Source organism: Eriocheir sinensis, unplaced genomic scaffold, assembly GCF_024679095.1.
Source record: "Eriocheir sinensis breed Jianghai 21 unplaced genomic scaffold, ASM2467909v1 Scaffold257, whole genome shotgun sequence".
Lineage (NCBI taxonomy): Eukaryota > Metazoa > Arthropoda > Malacostraca > Decapoda > Varunidae > Eriocheir > Eriocheir sinensis.
The window spans coordinates 54387-72748 of NW_026111562.1; the positions used below are offsets into that span (position 1 = coordinate 54387).

An 18362-nucleotide genomic window follows, 5' to 3' on the forward strand; every position below is an offset into this window, starting at 1 on the left:
ATGCAAATCACTTTCTAGTAAATTTGTGTACAGGTCGAGCCCTGTATGACAGTTCAACGGTTCACCCCATCTTTTCACTGGCAAGTTAAAGTCCCCAACAATTACTGCCTCGCAACTGCTACTTGTTTCTAATAATAATTCACTTAATGCGTGGTCGATATCAAGAGTCTGCCTTGGCGGTCTGTAGATAAGTCCAATTACTATTTTACGAGATTTATTTTTAATTTCAATGAAGACCGTGTCTACATTGGTTATAATATCTGTTTTCACGGATACTGGATGGAGAGAGTCGTGGGTATAAAGGATAACGCCTCCACCCTGTCTGTTCTCTCTTTCATGACTAAAGATGGTATAACCCGGTAATCTATATTCCGCAATGAAATCTCTATTTGAAGTGTCTATCCAAGATTCTGTGACTCCGATGATGTGATAATGATTTGTAGCTGCGAGGACTTCTAAGTCTTCAAATTTGTTACGTAGGCTACGAGCGTTTACATAGCAAGCTTTAATGTAATTCCAGTCTGAAGTTTTGCAGGTTGAGTGCACCCTTACTGTGGAGCTGCTGGTGTTTTCACCTCCTCATTTTTTGGCTTTCGATAGGGAGGAGGGAGGAAGGGAAGGAGGGAAGATAGGAGGAGGAGGAGGAAGGAGGAAGATAGGGAGGAAGGAAGGAAGGAAGATAGGAGGGAGGAGGAGGGAAGGGAAGGAGAAAGAGGGAGAGGAGGAGGAACCAATCAGTGGCAAATGAAATTTAACGTTGACAAATGTAAAGTGTTGCACATCGGAAAAAATAACAATCGCGTTCAGTACGTAATGAATGGCCAACAATTTTCTGCAGTAAGTAAAGAAAAGGATTCTGGAATCACTATATCAAGCGATTTAAAGCCCGGTCAGCATTATTCAGAGGAAGTTGATTGGCTTCATCGGACGAATCTTTAATAATAAATCGGAAAAGGTAGTAATAAAACTGTATAATTCCCTGGATCGACCCCGTCTAGAGTACTGTGTACAATTTTGGTCTCCCTATTACAGAAAAGACATAGAAAAGTTGGAACAGGTTCAACGAAGAGTAACAAAGATGATTCCTAGGTTGATAAATTTATCATACGAACAAAGGCTTAAAGAAGTAAATTTATTCAGCCTATCAAAACGAAGAATGCGAGGCGATCTAATAGAAGTGTTTAAAATGTTTAAAGGATTCAGTGATATTAATGTGGAAGATTACTTTACAATTGATCGATCAAATAGAACAAGAAGAAATCACAATTTGAAGATAAGTGGTAAAAGATTCTCGTCGCACGAAGCTAAACACTTCTTCAATCGAGTTGTTAATGTTTTCAACTCTCTACCCTGTGATGTCGTTGATAGTACAACAGTTACGGCCTTCAAGAATAGAATAGACAAGTGTTTTGAATCCAACCAGCAACTAAGATATTACTCATTGTCGTAATAACGTTAAGTTCTTTGGAATACTGGTGTCCTTGTCCGCTTTTATCGCCCGGTTAGTGGTAGCAGTAATGGTAGTTCTTTCCTCTTTCCTACATAAATTCCATGCAGCTTTTCCATGCTGCATGGTTCTTTTTCCTTTCCTGCCAGCTTTGGCTGGAGGGATGGGGGGGTGAGGAGGAGCCTTCGCCTTTGCTGTCCTTCATCTTCCACCTTTGATTAGATAGTTAGTGTAGCTTGTCACAAACAGCCTCGTAAGGACCAGCAGGTCTGCTGTTGTTTGTTCTTTCTTTGTGTTTCTTTGTGTTCCTTTGTGTTCCTATCTCTCCTCCTTCCCTCCCTCCCTTCTTCCCTCCTTCCCTCCCTCCTCCCTATCTTTGCTCCTTCCTTCCCTCCCTATCTCTCCTCCTTCCCTCCCTCCCTCCTTCCCTCCTTCCTTCGCTCCTCCCTATCTTTTCTACTTTCCCTCCCTCTCTCTCCTTCCCTCCCTCCCTCCTTCCCTCTTTCCTTCCCTCCTCCCTATCTTCCCTCTTTCCCTCCCTCCCTCCTTCCCTCCTTCCTTCCCTCCTCCTTATCTTTTCTCCTTCCTTCCCCAACGTTATCTCCTTCCCTCCCTCCCTCCTTCCCTCCTTCCTTCCCTCCTCCCTATCTTTTCTCCTTCCTTCCCTCCCTATCGCTCCTTCCCTCCCTCCCTCCTTCCTATCTTCCCTCTTTCCCTCCTTCCCTCCCCGCCTTACTTCTCCTTACCATAAACTCCGTAATGAACCTATTTTCCTTTCTCCCTTCTCCTTTTCCCCCTTCCTCCCTTTCCCCTCTCGTCCCTTCCTTCCCCTCTCGCCGCTCTCTCTCTTCACCTCTCCTCCCTCCCTCCCACTCTCCTCCTTCTTCCCTCCCTCCTGTTCATGTTTTCCTCCTCCGTCTTCTTGTCTTCCTATTTTCAGCCTATTTTTCCTCTTTTCTTCCCTGTTCTCCTTTCCCTTCCTTCTTCCCTTCTTCTGTTCTTGCCTCCCTCCCTCCTCCCCGTCTTCCTGTCTTCTTCCTTTCCTCTCTGTCTTCTCGCTCTTCGTCCCGTCTCTTTTGTTTTCATCTCCCTCACTTGTCTCTCCTTGATCGCTGTTTCCTCCTCTCTCCTTCATCTCCCTCCCACCTTCCTCCCCTTCTCCTTTCTCTTCATCCGTCCCAGTCGTTCGTCTCTCTCCCTCTCCTTCATCCTCTCTTCATTTCTCTTATTTTTTTCTCTTCTCTTCTTCTCCACTCCTTTGCTCCTTCCCTTTCCCTTTCTCTGCATCTCTCCTTCCTTCCCTTCCCTCCTGTCTTCCATTCTCCTCTCCCTGTGTTAATGGCTCGTTCTCTTCTCTCCCTTCATCCCACGTCTCCCTTCCTCCTGCTTTTCTCTCCATCTCCTCTTTATTCTCTCTTCTCGTCTCCTCTCCCGCCCTTCCCTCCTCCTTTTCCCTCCCTTCATCAAACCCTTTTCCTTTGTCTCCTCCTCTCTTGTTCCTCCATTCTCTCTCTCTCTCTCTCTCTCTCTCTCTCTCTCTCTCTCTCTCTCTCTCTCTCTCTCTCTCTCTCTCTCTCTCTCTCTCTCTCTCTCTCACACACACACACACACACACACACACACAATTTGCGAGAGAGAGAGAGAGAGAGAGAGAGTTTTTTTACCTTCTTTTGATATCCTTCGCTGCCGGAAACGCCACATCACCACCACAAGAACAACAAGAACACCAACACCTATCACTGCCGACACAACGATGATGGTGATGGTGGTTGTGGTGATGGTGGTTGTAGGGGTGGTGGTGGTGGTGGTGGTGGTGATGGGGATGTAGGTGCAGTTTATCCATGAGAGGCTTTGACCTGTATATTCTTTACGAGTGCATTGTCGATTCGGGTACTGTGATCTCCACCTTGAGGGCCCGTGAGCCTCAACAGTAACAGCCCAGTAATCAGGGAAGTAGCCTGTTATGTGGCACCCAAGAGCACAATCACCAGCCCATACTGTAAACTGAAGACCGTGGCCATTGTTGCTGCCATAGTTCAACACACGTGCCCACAACCCCCACCACTGTGCGTCCCCAGGGAAGCAAGTGGCGTCCAGCGTGAACCAGGCGTCACTCAGCCTGCCATCGCCCGCCGCCACGAGCCTGATGCCTTTGAACCCTGAATCGGGGTGCACGTATAAGGTGGTGCTCCAGGCGCCCCTGTTATATTCCCAGGTGGTAACATTCTTCCATTCCTCATCCCCCGAGATGGTAATTTGGGCAGGGCAGTGTGGGTCCCAGTGGGGTCTGAAGGAATTTCCGGCCGCAAGCAACGATGATTCAATAAACACCAAGAGTAAGGGCAGCCTGGCCTTCATCGTGGCTCACCGTGTGTGTGTGTGTGTGTGTGTGTGTGTGTGTGTGTGTGTGTGTGTGTGTGTGTGTGTGTGTGTGCAGGGGAAGAGTGTTGAGTCTTGAGTGTTGAGCTTCTAAAGACTGCTGAGGCGTTCACTCTCGTATCTTCGCAGCGACTCTTGGTCTCCCTTTTCTTGGAGACGCAATTCAGCGAGCAGCGACCACTCCCGGCAGGACGAGAGAGACACTGGGGAGAAATGGCTGTGCTTGTGATTATATACTGGGCGCCTTTTAGATAATTTTCCTACAGTTTCCAGATCTGGGACAGGATGTTTCGTGCGTGACTTGCTGTGTACTACTTGACGCCTCGACACAACTTACTCCGGGCTCAAAGTACGACTGTTACTCAGCGCCACAGAGAACATCAACCGGGATCTCACGGGTGACTTTCTCTGTTCAAGGTGCAGAAGCTGAGTAAAACTATCGCGAGGATCACAGAACAGTCCATGCTGGAAAGTCTCAGCACCTTCCAATAGAGGCTTTTCAAACAGGCGAACTGAGGCGCCGAGACGCTTGAAAATGCGGCTTTTTGTCTCCCTTGCAGGTGACGGAAGGAAGGGAAATGATCGGACACGAAAGGAAGGAAATGATCAGAAGAATGGACACGAAAGGAAGGGAAATGATCAGAGAAGAATGGACACGAAAGGAAGGAAATGATCAGAGAAGGATGGACACGAAAGGAAGGAAATGATCAGAGAAGAATGGACACGAAAGGAAGGGAAATGATCAGAGAAGGATGGACACGAAAGGAAGGAAATGATCAGAGAAGAATGGACACGAAAGGAAGGAAATGATCAGAGAAGGATGGACACGAAAGGAAGGAAATGATCAGAAGGATGGACACGAAAGGAAGGAAATGATCAGAGAAGAATGGACACGAAAGGAAGGGAAATGATCAGAGAAGGATGGACACGAAAGTATAGGAAATGATCAGAGAAGGATGGACACGAAAGGAAGGGAAATGATCAGAGAAGGATGGACACGAAAGGAAGGGAAATGATCAGAGAAGGATGGACACGAAAGGAAGGAAATGATCAGAGAAGGATGGACACGAAAGGAAGGAAATGATCAGAGAAGGATGGACACGAAAGGAAGGGAAATGATCAGAGAAGGATGGACACGAAAGGAAGGAAATGATCAGAGAAGAATGGACACGAAAGGAAGGAAATGATCAGAGAAGGATGGACACGAAAGGAAGGGAAATGATCAGAGAAGAATGGACACGAAAGGAAGGGAAATGATCAGAGAAGGATGGACACGAAAGGAAGGGAAATGATCAGAGAAGAATGGACACGAAAGGAAGGGAAATGACCAGAGAAGGATGGACACGAAAGGAAGGGAAATGATCAGGGAATGATGGACACGAAAGGAAGGAAATGATCAGAGAAGATGGACACGAAAGGAAGGAAATGATCAGAGAAGGATGGACACGGAAGGATGGACACGAAAGGAAGGAAATGATCAGAGAAGGATTTACACTAAAGGAAGGTAAATTATCAGATAAGGATGGACACGAAAGGGAAGAAATAACAAATGTAATACAAAGGAAAAAAAAGAAGAACAAGGGACGAAGAACAACAACAATAACAAGATTAAATTAAAGAAGAAGAATAAAAGGTTAACAAAAGAAGGGAAAAAATAGAAAATACCAAAGAGAAGAAAGAAAGCAGAGAGAGAGAGAGAGGGGAAGTCTGAGTCTGAGTGTATGTGATACGAAGTTATGACTCTTCCTCCTCCACCTCCTCCTCCTCTTCCTTCTTTTCCTCCTCCTCCTCCTCCTCCTCCTCCTCCTCCTCCTTCTCCTCCTGCTCCTCCTTTAATTGTATATAATGGAATAGTGAAATTTGGATATCAGTTCCGGAGACTTTACTAACACTTGTCAAGCTAATCAATTCTCTCTCTCTCTCTCTCTCTCTCTCTCTCTCTCTCTCTCTCTCTCTCTCTCTCTCTCTCTCTCTCTCTCTCTCTCTCTCTCCAGCCTTTTCCGTCTTCATATAATTAATGACCCGTCTTATTCCCTTATACTTTCGTTCAGTAAGTTTGTTGATCGTGTTTCTTTATTTGTTTATTTTTTCTCTTCTCTCGTTTGTGTGTCCCATATTTTTGTGCCTCAGTGGTCAGTTTGTCTTCGTCCAGGTTGCATCAGCAGGTATCATTCTTAAACTCCCTTTCGGTTTTCCCATGACTAATTTCACGTCCCATTCCCTTTAAGTTTCGTTCGGTTAATCTGCTTCAGTGTGTATTCGTGAACTCCCTTTCGGTTCTCTTATGATTAATTTCACGTCCCAATCCCTTTAATCTTCGTTCGGTTAATCTGCTTCAGTCTCTTCGTGAACTCCCTTTCGGTTCTCTTATGATTAATTTCACGTCCCATTCCCTTTAATCTTCGTTCGGTTAATCTGCTTCAGTGTGTATTCGTGAACTCCCAAGAAGGGGTCGGGTAACCTTTCCCTGCAGGCCATACACTCAAGCGATGCGGCGCCCAGGGAACACATATTTGATACCGTTTTCGTAGGAGTTTGGGTCATTTTCAGGGCTAGTTGAAAGACCCTGGTGATGGTTGGATCCTTCTTCTGTACCCTGAAAGTGAAAAAAACCCTCATGAAAAACCGAGTGATATCCTTTTCAGCTCTTGCAAATAGTTGACATGAGAAGGGTGTGTGTGTGTGTGTGTGTGTGTGTGTGTGTGTGTGTGTGTGTGTGTGTGTGTGTGTGTGTGTGTGAGAGTCTGGAGACAACAAAGGCTTGCTGGTGACAGGATATCGTTTCCGCTGCTGATAACATGAGTACACGTGACACCTTTTACTACGACAAGAAGAAGATGATGAAGATGAAGAAGGTGAAGAAATAGAAGAAAGGGTACATTAGAGGAATAAAGAGGAAGAAAGAAGAAAAATGAAAAGAAAGAGAGGAAGAGAAAAAAAGGAAAAAAAGAAAAGAAGGAAAAGGAAAAGAAAGAGGATGAAAAAGAAGGAAAAGAAAAAAGAGGAAAGAGAAGAAGAAAGAAAAAGAAAAGAGAAAGAGGAAAGAAAAAAGAGGAAAACGAAAAGAAAAAGAAAAGAAAATGATAAAAGGGAAAAATAAATAAGACGAAAAAAAAAAGGAAAATAAAAATAAAAAAGAGGAAAAATAAGAGGAAAGAGAAGAAGAAGAGGAAGAAGAAGAAAAGAAGGAGAAGGAGAAGAAATGAAAATAAAATAAAAAGAAAAACGAAGAGGAAGCAGAAGAAGAAGAAAAAGTAAAAGAAGAAGAAGAAGAAGAAGAAGAAGAAGAAGAAGAAGAAGAAGAAACGAAAATAAAATAAAAAGGAAAAAGGAGAGGAAGAAGAAGAAGCAGAAAAAGATGAAGAAGAAGAAGAAGATTAGAAGATGAAAAAGAAGAAATAAAGATAAAAATATAAAGAGGAAAGATAAGAAGCAGAAGAAGAAGAGGAAGCTAAAAAGAGTCGGCCATCCATCTCATAATCTAACCTTTGGAGTCACTGAAGAAGCCCCCCCCCAAAAAAATCAGATCCCAGTAGAACGCGTCGCCTTCCAGTCCCCATTACTCTTGGCGCAATCGTGAACAGGTCAGGTCAATACTAGAGGTCATCAGGGCAGAAAATGAAAATCGGCATATTCAGAGAAGGGAAAAAATGCCGCAGAGATTGAAAGGGTGACTGTGTGTGTGTGTGTGTGTGTGTGTGTGTGTGTGTGTGTGTGTGTGTGTGTGTGTGTGTGTGTGTGTGTGAAAAGATTAGTGAGGAAGTAGAAATATGAAGGAAAAAGGGAAGGGAGAGGAGGGAGAAATATTAAGGGAAGAGAAAGGAAGGAATAATATGAAGGAGGGAGAAGGAGGAAAGAAATAGGGAAGAGGAGAAGAGAGAAGAGACGGAGGGAAAGGGGGAGAGAAGGAAGAGAGGAAAGGAGGAAACTAAAAGAAGAGAGAAAACAAAAAATAAAAATAACGAGAAAAAAAATGAAAATGAATATACGCATGACAGAGAGAGAGAGAGAGAGAGAGAGAGACAAATGATAAGAGTTCTCCAATATTAGTCTCTCTCTCTCCAGAATGAATGAAAATATACGCACATTCACTTACGCACGTAACAATTTAAGCATGCACACACACACACACACACACACACACACACACACACACACACACTGATTATTATCATTATTATTATTATTATTATTATTATTATTATTATTATTATTATTATTATTATTATTATTATTATAAGTAACTCCGGCTTATCATTAACCATTCTTCCTCCAAGAGCATAACGGGGCGGCGGCTCCCATCACACAGGAAGTTGAGGCCGTGAAACAGTCTCCCCTCCATTGATACTGATATCGCCACTCGCCAGCATGGTCCCGCGACACTGTTTGTTGACTTCCCATCGTGCTCCGTGGCCACTAACGCATGATTCGTAGCGTTCATAAACATATTAGCTGGACCCACCCCTGACTTCCCATCGTGCTCCGTGGTAGCGGCCACTAACGCATGATTCGTAGCGTTCATAAACATATTAGCTGGACCCACCCCTGACTTCCCATCGTGCTCCGTGGTAGCGGCCACTAACGTGGATCGCGTGGCTCGTATCGTTATTAAACATACTTGAACTGTAAAGGTAAGAATAATTAAGAGGCCTGACACTCATCCCGGCATACTTATCACATACAGAAGGTCCCATCCCGCGGTGTTGTAACGGGACAAGGGCGGGAAGGGCGGGACGCGGGATCGGGGGGTGGGGTGCGACAATCTGATCAGGAGGAAAAGTGGAAAGAAAAGAGTGATGATATAAATATGAGGAAAAAATGTCCGTAATTTAAATTCAATGCAAAGAAGGACGGACGAGACGCGGGCGGGGAGGGTGTTGCGACCGTCTGAGCAGGAGGAAAAGTGGGAGGAAAAAGTGATGAATTAAATATATGAGGAAAAAATGTCCGTAATTTAAATTCAGTGGAAAGAGGGAATCTGGATTTCATTGTAAAAAAAACATATATATATATATATATATATATAGAGAGAGAGAGAGAGAGAGTCCAATCTAAGACAAAAACAGCTTGATTAAAAGAAAAAAAGACCAAGTGAAATTTAAGATGAAAAAGAAAACATGAAAACCAACGCAAAATTAGAAAAAAATGTAGGAAATAGAAGAATATTTGGAAGGGAAATCATTTGTGCTTCCTGGAAAGGTCTGAGAAAGAACCTCAGAAAACTTTGCATCAGACAAAGAGGAAAGAATTAATTATATGGACCTTAGGGGGAAATATAACAAGATAAAAAGATAAATAACTCAAATTTAAAGGAAAAAGAGATTTATATGAAGGGCTAAATAAAATATACGAAAAATAATTACAAGAGAAAAGACTAATTCAGCACATCAACACACACACACACACACACACACACACACACACACACACACACACACACACACACACACACACACACACACACACACACACACACACACACACACACACACACACACACACACACACACACACACTCTCTCTCTCTCTCTCTCTCTCTCTCTCTCTCTCTCTCTCTCTCTCTCTCTCTCTCAGATCTACGCACATAACAATTTACCAATGTACACACACACACACACACACACACACACACACACACACACACGGCCCGGTAGCTCAGGGGTAGAGCGTCTGGCTCACAACCATAAGGACCGGGGTTCGATTCCCCGGCCGGTTTAAGATAAGTTGGGTTTATCTTCTTTCACGTGTAGCCCCTGTTCACCTAGCAGTGAGTAGGTACGCGACGTCAGGCAAGGAGTTGTGACCTCGTTGTCACGGTGTGTTGTGTGTGAGTGGTCTCAGTCCTACCCAAAGATTGGTACTATGAGCTCTGTGCTCTTCCGTAGGGGAACGGCTGGCTGTCTCGAGAGAGACTCGCAGCAGACCGAGAGGTGAATTACACACACACACACACACACACACACACACACACAGACTACCACCTCCATTACTACTACTACTACTTAACTCTCTAACTACCTAACTAATTGACTATGAACGGATAAAAAGGGGAGGAAACAAGGGAATGGAGAGAGAGGGAGGAGGAGGAAGGGAGGGAGGAAAGGAGGGAGGAAGAGGAGGAAGGGAGGGGGAGGAGGAAGAGAGAGGAAAAAGGACTGGCTGTTTGCTATCTGGACGTAAAGAGAGGAGGAGGGAAGGTACGTGTGTGTATGTGTGTGTGTGTGTGTGTGTGTGTGTGTGTGTGTGTGTGTTACCTGCGCTGATAGTCGTGTGAGGTAATTAAGATTTCAACACCTGTCAGTATGAAGTTAATGAACAGTGCAATGATCTTTTTAGTGGTTTGAGGTAAAATTGAAGCACCTGTCAGTCTTTGTGTCATTAAGAACGTATTGGTTGGTTTAGGAGTCGTGTGAGGGAAGACGTAAGTAGTACCTGTCAGTAGTAAGTATTGGAACATTAAGTTAGGGTGTAGTTTTGTGACCCTGGTGGTAGTTTGACTCCTCTGTACCGTGAACCTAAGGAAACACACATTTGACAAGGCTTTCCCAGGAGTTGTGGGCATTTCCAGGGGTAGTTTTGTGACCCTGGTGACAGTTTGACCCTTCCTCTGTACCGTGAACCTTAGAAAACACACATTTGACAAGGCTTTCGTAGTAATTGTGAGCATTTCCAGGGGTAGTTTTGTGACCCTGGTGGTAGTTCGACCTCTCCTCTTTACCGTGAACCTGAAAACACATATTTGACAATGCTTTCCTGGGAGTAGTGGGCATTTCTAGGGGTAGTTTTTTGACCCTGGTGGTAGTTCGACCTCTCCTCTTTACCGTGAACCTGAAAACACATATTTGACAATGCTTTCCTAGGAGTAGTGGGCATTTCTAGGGGTAGTTTTGTGACCCTGGTGGTAGTGTGACCCTTCCTCAGTACCGTGATCCTAACAAAACACACATTTGACAAGGTTTTCGTAGTAGTTGTGGGTATTTCCAGCAGAGTAGTTTTGTGACCCTGATAACAGTTTGACCTTTCCTCTGTACCGTGAACCTAAGAAAACACACATTTGACAAGTTCTGGGCATTTCCAGGGGTAGTTTTTTTTACCCTGGTGGTAGTTTGACCCTTCCTCTATACCGTGAACATGAGAAAACACACATTTGACAAGGCTTTCCTAGGAGTTGTGGGCATTTCCAGGGGTAGTTTTGTGACCCTGGTGGTAGTTTGACCCTTCCTCTGTACCGTGAACCTAAGAAAACATACATTTGACAAGGCTTCCCTAGGAGTTGTGGGCATTTCCAGGGGTAGTTTTGTGACCCTGGTGGTAGCGTGACCCTTCCTCAGTATCGTGAACCTAACAAAACACACATTTGACAAGGCTTTCGTAGTAGTTGTGGGCATTTCCAGGGGTAGTTTTGTGACCCTAGTGGTAGTTCGACCCTTCCTCTGTACCGTGAACATAAGAAAAAACACATTTGACAAGGCTTCTCTAGGAGTTGTGGGCATTTCCATGGGTAGCTTTGTGACCCTGGTGACAGTTTAACCCTTCCTCTGTACCGTGAACTTGAGAAAACACACATTTGACAAGGCTTTCGTAGTTGTTGTGAGCATTTCCAGGGGTAGTTTTGTGACCCTGGTGGTAGTTCGACCCTTCCTCAGTACCGTGAACCTAAGAAAACACACATTTGACAAGACTTTCGTAGTACTTGTGAGCATTTCCAGGTGTAGTTTTGTGACCCTGGTGGTAGTTCGACCCTTCCTCAGTACCGTGAACCTAAGAAAAAACACATTTGACAAGGCTTTCCTAGGAGTTCTGGGCATTTCCAGGGGTAGTTTTGTGACCCGGGTGGTACTGTGACCCTTCCTCAGTACCGTGAACCTAACAAAACACACATTTGACAAGGCTTTCGTAGTAGTTGTGGGCATTTCCAGCAGGGTAGTTTTGTGACCCTGGTAACAGTTTGACCTTTCCTCTGCACCGTGAGCCTAAGACAACACACATTTGACAAGTTATGGGCATCTCCAGGGGTAGTTTTGTGACCCTGGTGGTAGTCTTACCCTTCCTCTGTACCATGAACATAAGAAAACACACATTTGACAAGGCTTTCCTAGGAGTTGTGGGCATTTCCAGGGGTAGTTTTGTGACCCTGGTGGTAGTTTGACCCTTCCTTTGTACTGTGAACCTAAGAAAACATACATTTGACAAGGCTTCCCTAGGAGTTGTGGGCATTTTCAGGGGTAGTTTTGTGACCCTGGTGACAGTTTGACCCTTCCTCTGTACCGTGAACCAAAAAAACAATACACATTTGACAAGGCTTTCGTAGTACTTGTGGGCATTTCCAGGGGTAGTTTTGTGACCTTGGTGGCAGTTCGACCCCTCCTCTGTACCGTGAACCTAAGAAAACATACATTTGACAAGGCTTTCATAGGCGTTTTGGGCATTTCCAGGGGTAGCTTTGTGACCGTGGTGGCAGTTTGACCCCTCCTCTGTACCGTGAACCTAAGGAAGCATACATTTGACAAGACTTTCGGAGGGATTTTGGGCATTTCCAGGGGTAGTTTTGTGACCCTGGTGGCAGTTTGACTCCATCTCTGTACTGTGAACCTAAAAAAAACACACATTTGACAAGGCTTTCCCAAGAGTTTCGGGCATTTCCAGGGGTAGTTTCGTGACCCTGGTGACAGTTTGACCTCTCCTCTTTACCGTGAACCTGAAAACACATATTTGACAATGCTTTCCTAGGAGTAGTGGGCATTTCTAGGGTTTGTGTTTTGACCCTGGTGACAGTTTGACCCTTCCTCTCTACCGTGAACCAAAGAAAACACACATTTGCCAAGGCTTTCGAAGGAGTCATGGGCATTTCCAGGGTTAGTTTTGTGATCCTGTTGACAGCTTGACCCTTCCTCTGTACTGTGAGCCTAAAAAATCATTAAGGAAAACTCAACTGAGCGCCATTTTGGCCTTTGAAACTTGTTGACGTGAGGGTAAAATAGTTACACGTGGTTACCCTGTTCACTTGTATAGCCTGTGTGTAGGGGAGTGATCCAGAGGTGCGCGCGGCCTCAGTGCGCATCACCGGGGTAATAACATATAGTAATTACCCTGTTCACTTGTATAGCCTGTGTGTAGGGGAGTGATCCAGAGGTGCGCGCGGCCTCAGTGCGCATCTCCGGGGTGAAAACAGATTATACATTGATTTATTGGTGTTGTGGTAGTGTTGTGGTTTGTCTCTCTCTCTCTCTCTCTCTCTCTCTCTCTCTCTCTCTCTCTCTCTCTCTCTCTCTCTCTCTCTCTCTCTCTCATATGATTGAGAGAGTGTGTATGTGTCATTCTCTCTCTCTCTATCTACTACTACTACTACTACTACTACTACTACTACTACTACTACTACTACTACTACTACTACTACTACCACTATTACTACTACTACTACTACTACTACTATTACAGGTCATCGTGGAGAAGGCCCCTCAAGCTCGTATCGAAAAGAAGTATTTGGTTCCTTTGCCAGTCGGTCAATTCTACTTCCTCATGCGCAAGAGAATTCCCCTGAGACCCGAGGATGCCCTCATCTTCTTCGTCAACAATGTGATTCCTCCCACCAGCGCCACCATGGGATCGCTCTACCAGGTATATTAGAGTGGTTATTTGTTTGTTTATGATTTCCTCTGAAGGAGTTGTAGATTCATCATTTCTCTTTCTTTTGGCTTGATCTGCATCCTTCTATCTTTATTCAATTATGACTTATTTTGACTTTTATCAGAACTTTTTATGAGTCTTCCCTCTAGTCTTAACACCGTAGGCTCGTTTTACCAGGTATACGAGTGTGCTTGTTTGTTTGTTTGTTTGAGATTTTCTCTTATGAAGTTGTTGATTGATCCTTTCTCTTACTTTTAGCGCTACCTGCATGTTCCTATCTTTATCCAATTTTGAGTAATTCCCATTTTTATCAACATTTTTCATACACGTTTTTCAATTTCCGGGGTCGCTCTACCAGGTTCAAGGATGTTTTTCTCTGCTTTCTGTTTGTATGTTTGAGACTCGCTTTTGTGTATTTGTAGAGTATTTAATTGTCTTTCTTTTGACACTTATCTGTATGTTTCTATCTTTATCCAATTTTGAGTAGTTTCTATTTTAATTGACATTTTTAATTCTTGTTTTTCAATTTCTGGTGTCGCTCTACCAGGGTCAAGGATGTTTTTCTCTGCTTCCTGTTTGTTTGTTTGAGATTCGCTCTTGTGTATTTGTAGAGTATTTAATCTTCTTTCTTTTGACACTATCTGTGTTGTTCTACCTTTATCCAATTATGAGTTAGTTTGACTTTTTTTTTCTCTCTCTCTCTCTCTCTCTCTCTCTCTCTCTCTCTCTCTCTCTCTCTCTCTCTCTCTATTAATTTTATTATATACCATGAAAATAACTATGCTGTCAAGAATTGGTATGCTCACTACACAAAGGAAACTGAATAAGATTTTAGGAGGCGAAGGATTACACTTACCACTCTCAAAGGTGACAAAATACTGGTGGAAGCTGTCCCTGTGTTGTTAGCTGTCCCTGTGTTGCTAGTTGTCCCTGTGTCGGTAGCCGTCCCCGTGTTGGTAGTCGTCTCTTTGTTGGTAGTCGTCTCTGTGTTGTTAGTCGTCCCTGTGTCGGTAGCCGTCCCTGTGTTGGTAGTCGTCCCTGTGTTGGTAGCTGTCCCTGTGTTGGTAGCCGTCCCTGTGTTGGTAGCCGTCCCTGTGCCGGTAGCCGTCCCTGTGTTGGTAGTCGTCCCTGTTAAAATAGTCAATTCCTCATGTCCAAAAACTATCTTCCGAGCCAAAGTGTCTTCTGAGCGGTGGTGCCAGATTGTCGTACTCAGGGCATCATAATTACTTGGTTTTGACCCTTAATTATTCCCCAAAGACATCTGCAATTGACGATTTTAATGATAACTATAAATTTTTCCAGCTATTGGGATGAAGGAGGCAGTTTTCAGGTTAGAAGTCGGCAAATGTAAAAGGATTGAGTGGGACATTTTGTACTCCTGTTTACACACTTAATAAGTTGCTAACGTGTCAGAGGGAGGTGTAGTACGGGGATGGTAATGACTAAGTTGCTTATAATATTTATTCTAACAGTAAAAGGAATATACCTGAGCACATCAGTAAGTACAGAATCAACAAGTTAACGTCACTACTGATTGTCACACGCCCAAATGAAATCAACAATCTTCACGGCAGACACACTCGTAGCGACCAGTCACTAATGAAACACACATGTACGGTTGGTTACGTTTCACTACCAACAACACTGAATGTTCCTACTCAACATAACAAAGTTCCTAATACTCCAGAACGATCACATGCTACACAGTCACAAGAAATACGGCTTCTCCTAACAGAGTCTCGTAATTCTACTCACCAGTGTTGCCTCAAGTACAGTAATGGCCACAGCCCCAAAATAGGTTGACTGTTACTGAATTGGTGAATGCGACACTCCTGCTCCTTGCCGAGGAGCTCTTATATAGGGCCAGCGGCTACCATACAAATCGTCACCACCGTGTCGTTTTATATCACAACACGTCACAAAACGTCATGACAACGCCCACGTGAACAGTTCATGCCCGCCGGCCTTATACCCGTCCATAGGAGGACCCACGAGTGTTCCGCCTCCCGGCACTTCCTGCCTACGCGCTCACTCCCTGTCTATTCACACATCAGGTCGTGGAGCCCTTGTTATTAGTAGTAGAATTTGCATCTGTGAACTCCTGCTTGTAACCATTTCTCAGAACATGGTCCAAAGTGACCCTTCATGCGGTTAACTCGCATACTTAGCCGTGCTCCCCGTTGAGGGTCCAAAAGCCAGCCATCCCAGCCTAGTCCTGGTAGCGAAGGGTCACCTCTCACAAGGTCCACGACATCCCCAAATGATTTGGTTCCTCGTGTCTCAGGAGCTAGAAGCACTGCCAGTTACAGGTGTTGTAGGCGAGTGTTAGGAGCATCTTGTGTTAGAATATTGTGTTCCTAACTGTTGTCCTTGCAGAGATATTGGCACTTGAAGTTGACGCACACACACACACACACACACTAACTCCGTGATGGTTCTTGCAGGGAAGGAACCGAGATGAGACCAGACTCAGCCCTCCAGTGGGCCCAGGAGACCACCGAGGGACACCCACGCACCTCATGACATGGGGGAGGGCGGATGGAGATGGTGGGAGAGTGAAGCAACCCACCCCTGTGTATGCTCAGGCCCAAGGTTACGTCAGGTTAGGGGCTGCCTTGAAAACAGGTCCTTTCTCTCACTGATTCTCTCCAGGTTTCCTCCGTTTTCCCTTCTTTCCTCTCTTCTTCCTTTCCTCCTATGCCAAAAAATAAGCTTAATCTTTCCTCTTCCTCCTCCTGTCTTCTTCTTCCTCCTCCTCTTCGTTTCCCAGTTATCTCCACTTTTATCAAGGTCTGTGTATTTCTCCGGCGCACTTTTGGGGGTTTCGTTCATTTCCTCCTCCAAGTTCAAGTCCATTTTCTCATTTTTCCTTCCTCTCTTCCTCCTTTCCTCCTATACCAAAAAACTGCTTAATCTTTCCTCTTCCTCCTCTTGTCTTCCTCTTTTACCTCCTCATCTTCGTTTCTCTTTAATCTCCACTTTTATCAAGATTATTGTATTTCTCCGGCAGTTTTGGTGGTTTTGTTCATTTCCTCCTCCAAGTTCAAGTCCATTTTTCTCCTCTTTCCTCCACCTCTTCCTCCTTTCCTCCTATGCCAAAAAATAGCTTAATCTTTTCTCTTCCTCCTCCCATCTTCCTTTTCCTCCTCATCCTTTTCAGTTCCGTTATCTCCATTTTTTTATCGAGGTCTGTGTATTTCTGGCATAATTTTGGTGGTTTCATTCATTTCCTCCTCCAAGTTCAAGTCCATTTTCCTCCATTTTCCACCTCTTCCTCCTTTTCTCCTACACCAAAAAATAGCTTACTCTTTCCTTTTCCTCCTCCTCCTTTTCATTCCTCTCCTATCTCCACTTTTATAAAAGGTCTGTGTATTTCTCCAGCGTAATTTTAGTGGTTTCGTTCATTTCCTCCTCCAAGTTCAACTCCATTTCTCTCCCTTTTCCTTCCTCTCTTCCTCCTTTCCTCCTATGCCAAAAAATAGCTTAATCTTTCCTCTTCCTCCTCATTTTCGTTTCTTTGTAATCTCCACTTTTATCAAGGTCTGTGTCTTTGTAAACTTTGCAGAATGGACGAAAAAAACACCAGAAATTGCTTGTATATTTATTGAGCAAACTGACACTTCTTGCAGAGAGAGAGAGAGAGAGAGAGAGAGGGGGGGTTCTTATGTGTCTGGGGGCATGTGTCTGTGGGGTTGTCAACACACTGTGGGGGACACCCTGTGGGCCTGGGGCTGAGAGAGAGAGAGAGAGAGAGAGAGAGAGAGAGACACACACACACACACACACACACACACACACACACACACACACACACACACACACATTCTTGGCACTAAACTCTGCCAGACTCTTGCAGGGAGGGAGACAGAGACGAGACCACTGAGCCGAAGGAACCAGTCAGGCCTTCAAGATGCTGCCTGGATGCTGGGGGAGACCAGACGAGACAGTCCTGTTGGGAGAAGATGGAGGAGATTAATTGAAGGGCAGAGATGAGAGAGAGATGGAACTAACTCTCTCCCTGTATTTTATAAAGAGAAGACTAATAAAGTTTGGAAATATATATTACAATGGATATATTTAAACCTACTCTTCATCTTCTTCCTTGTCTCTTTCCTCTGTCCACCAGTGAGCTATTGTATTCTTCTCTTCCCTTCCCTTCCCTTCCCTTCCCTTCCCTTTTCTTCTCTTCCCCTCCCCTCCCCTCCCAAGATGCCGCCTGGATGTTGGGGGAATAGAGAGAGAGGGAGAGAGGATGAGATGGAACACACTCTCTCTCTCTTCTTTTCAATGGGAGAGAGAGAGTTCAACTTCAGTCCCTTGCTGAGCTGAGTGACCAGACAGCACCAGCCAGTCAGCCATAGCCCTGAAAAGATTTATGGTGGTTAGGTCCCGGTAGATTGTGGTGGAATGGTAGAAATCGTGGTTGAATGTCAGGTCTTGGGTTGAAATTTTGGGGTTACAGAGTTGAAAAAGTTTTGAACAAGTTGAGTTTTTGGGTTGAACTTGTGATGACTGATGGTTGAATTGTGGAAAAAACTGGCAGAGGGATGTTGGGCGAATATTGGTAGACTGGTAGAAATCATGGTTGAAAGAGACAATAGTAACTTACCAAATATCAGCAACTTCCTGTCCCAGCTTCCATCAGTTGCACGATCAGTAATAATAATAATAATAATAATAATAATAATAATAATAATAATAATAATAATAATAATAATAAGTATATAAAATCAACCTGTATTTTCTCATTCCTGAGAGAGAGAGAGAGAGAGTTACCTCCACATCTGAAAAGGAAAAATCTATAATCTTCCTTCCTCTTCCTCTTCACACACACACAAAAAAAAAAAAAAAAAAAAAAAAAAACTGTTACACCCCAAAGTTATGACCGCAGCAGCAGCAGCAGTCA

At 44.3% G+C, this 18362-nt stretch overlaps 1 long non-coding RNA gene across 1 annotated transcript in view; it reads left to right on the forward strand.

Moving 5' to 3' along the window:
- The window catches only part of LOC126991287 (uncharacterized), a 68915-nt gene extending 52887 nt beyond the window's left edge, over positions 1-16028 (forward strand). Inside the window, exons 2-3 of the long non-coding RNA XR_007745371.1 lie at positions 13265-13444; positions 15901-16028. This is a non-coding gene — a long non-coding RNA (uncharacterized LOC126991287). The remainder of the gene's footprint in view (positions 1-13264; positions 13445-15900) is intronic.
- Positions 16029-18362: the final 2334 nt, after the last annotated feature.